Raw genomic sequence first — 3,668 nt, 5'->3', positions numbered from 1 at the left:
AGTTCGTCTTGGATCAGGGGAGAAGGTGGATTATATACTCCATCAGTTCCATGGTTGCAAGTTTTTATCTTGGTTGTTGATGCTTAAAATCTGGCTAATTGATATGATTATTACATGCTGTAGGTAGCACAAGGTGTGTTGCATTGGCCCGGAAATATGATATAATGTTAAGATGCCAGTCCTGACAGCAGTTGCTCAGATTCTACACAGTAAGCTAATCCCGAAGAAAGCTGTTCTTGAATTAAAAGAATAAGCTAAACCTTTCAGTTTTGTTATCAAACATTTATTTCTAACTGTTAGTAGTGCATCAATATGCTGGTATTTTTTGTTTACTTTGATCGAAACCCATACAAACAGTTAACTCATAAATAAATAAATTGCATTTCATACTTTTTCCGACAATCAAACAATTAGTCTCACCTATCATGCTATTATTGATCAATGTTGAGAAACTAAATCTTTAAATTGTCTATCTCACTGTTTTAGATATTACGTACAACTCATAGTGGAAGATAGTACAGCACAAATGGAGTTGGTGGTCTTCGGTGGACCAACTGAAAAATTAGTGGGAGTAATAATTACAAGACTTACAGCTTGATCAAACAAATAAAAATTTTTGACATCCGAGCATTTAATTCATTAATTAGTGTATTATCTCTATGCTCAAAAATAGTGAAAACAGAAATTGCCAATTACAAGATGTTCGTCTATGATAGAATAGGAGACCAATAGCTCTTCACTCCAACTCCAATGAGAATTGAACCACCAGGGCACCAACCTCTCCCATCACCAATTAGCAGCCAAGTGCCTAGAGAACTTTCCCACATTGCATACCTCAAAAATATGCCACCACTACCCAAGGAGAAAAATCCCCTACCAAAAAAATATAAAATTAACCAAGTATAAATTAATACTTTGTTCCATACTTAGTTCATCATTGTCATTGAAAAAAATCGACATATTGTTGCCACTATCACTTCAGTTAATAAAAGGATTTTGTGTTGACAGCTGCAACAACTTTAATTTTGCTTCTAATTTTTCCTGGAAAGATTTGCTTCATTCCCAGAAAATCTGGGCCAATAGGAAATTTGTACAATGAGTTACTTAATTCCCAACAAATTTGCATCTGTTCTATAAAAGAAAATTACAAAGTTATAAAACTTTAATTTTTTTTATCACTTCAGTTAAAAATTACACTTCAATACTAACTGATAAACAATGCAAAAATTAATTAATCTCTCAAATAATAAAAGAAGTAAGAGAATAGGATATTTTATTAATTATTTTAATTTTTATATATTTTTAATGATATGATAAATAATTGAGAATTAATAGGGATATGGAAGTGAGAAAAAATAAATATTTAGTAGGCATGTGAGAAGAGATAGACATTATATTAATTATTTTAATTATTATATTTTTTAATATAATTAATTATATTATTATTATAAAATTATAGAACTTATAAAAATTTGGAGCGGTTTGGTGGTTTTACCTTAAAGCCGGCCTTGTGCACGAACATTTTTCTAGTTATTCCTAATCGTAATCTAATTTCTTGAATTAATTAATGAAATTATTCTATCCTCGAAGATAATAAATTAAATTTTATTTAAATTACCCAATCTTTCAAATTAAAATTTAAGAATATATATAATTCCTCGTCAAACCCTTTTCCGTAAACTTGAATTATTATTTTTTTACCACCTTAATATATATATCATTTACATGTATCACTTTACATATTGAGAAACTTAATTCTTATCCATAGTTTAATTATATTTACTCTAAATGATACTTAATTCACATCTTAGATACTTACAAAATAAAGAGAAAAATAATATAATTTTTGTTGGATATAATAACAAGGTTTAAGACTTCCACATGGGAAAACTAAGATTGTCAACGAGTAAGGTACCCGATAGTTTTGAAGTACTTGAACCCAAACTCTATAAAAAATAAACTATACGAACCCTATTAACTACATGAATATTTTTTAAAATTACTACCCTAGCTTTAACCCTAATACATCTGCATTACCCTCTTATTACTCTAACCAGTTTAAAAACTCGATTATGTAAAAAACTTATTAAAATGCTATTCATGGGTACCCAATTACCCAACTCCGAATCCAAATCCGTACCCTGTATCCATATACAATAATATTTCTCTTGCATACTTCATATAATATACTAATAATTAAATTAATAAAAACAAACAAATAATAAAATTTAAATTTAAATAATCAAAAACAAATATCTCAAACTTATAATTTTTGTAATATTAACATAAAATCGAAAGTAAATATGTTTATGTTTAAAGTGTATATATACTAAATATATATATATATAATAGAAATTATATTTCTTATAAATGAACCCAATGTATGTAAAGTATATATATTAAAAGACTTAACAAGTCAATTAATAATTATAGTTTCATTAATTAATTTAATTAACTATATAGATTTATCTTTAATTACATGAAATTAAAAACAATAACCATGTTTCCAAACTATTCTAATCGTACAACTTTCCTTTAGGTTTATATGTTATAAGTTTATATAAACAAAGGTAAATATATTACAATTAATAATTTTATGAGTTTTAATTTTTGTAATATTAACATAAAATAGAAAGTAAATATGTTTATATTAAAAGTACTGTTATGAAAATATAACTTAAAAGAATAACTGAAGAGAGAGAAGAAAGAAAGTACTTAGAGGGAGAAAGAAAGGTTTTATTAAAGTATGTATTTACAAATAAAATGAGAGGCCTATTTATAGACAAATAACCCCTTATCTCAATAGAATTTATAAGATGAAGATAATGCTAAGAGATTAGATATATTAAATCCTAATGTTGATCCAATCTAATTTACATTCAAAACTAGATATAGATAACATAAATGGATATTCGCAAAAATATTCATAACACTCCTCCTTGAATATCCATTGTATTAAGAAAATGTCTCGTTAAGATCTTTCAAGAAAAAAAACCTGAGAAGGAAAAATCCAAGTAAAGAAAAAAAAGTACATAATTCTTTTCAAGAATACGATTTTGAAATATTATTTCATTAAAAACCTTATCAATAAAAACCTAGTAAGAAAAATTTGATGAAGGAAAAGAGTACAGTACGAATTTTACTCCCTCTAACGATTGTATTATAAATATCTTTAAAATGATGCATTCCAATATTTTATACCAACTTTTCATATGTTGTAGTAAGAAAAACTTCAGTAAATAAATCTATTAGATTGTCACTTGAACAAAGTTGGTGAATACTAATTTCACCATTTTTCAGAGAACATGAGTGAAGAAGAATTTTAGCAAAATATGTTTTGTCTTATTGCATCTAACATATCCTTCCTTTAACTATGCTATGCAAGTAGTATTATCCTCATATAATGTTGTTAGCATTTCCTTCTTAGTTGACAAACTACACATTTCTCGAATATGTTGAGTTACAGATCCAGACACATTCACGACTTATCTCATGAATTACTTAAATTTTTACATAGTTAGAAGAAGTAACAAAATAGTTTATTTTATAAAAAATCATGAAATAGTCGTGCCTCCACATGTAAATAAGTAACTTATTTGGGATCAAGTTTTGTGTTAATCAAATAAATATTTTGCATCTGTACAACCAATTAAATATGATTTTAATGC

The sequence above is a fragment of the Theobroma umbraticum genome, unplaced genomic scaffold, assembly GCF_002168275.2.
Source record: "Theobroma umbraticum cultivar Fairchild unplaced genomic scaffold, ASM216827v3 scaffold_55.0, whole genome shotgun sequence".
Lineage (NCBI taxonomy): Eukaryota > Viridiplantae > Streptophyta > Magnoliopsida > Malvales > Malvaceae > Theobroma > Theobroma umbraticum.
This window is presented reverse-complemented; position numbering follows the sequence as displayed.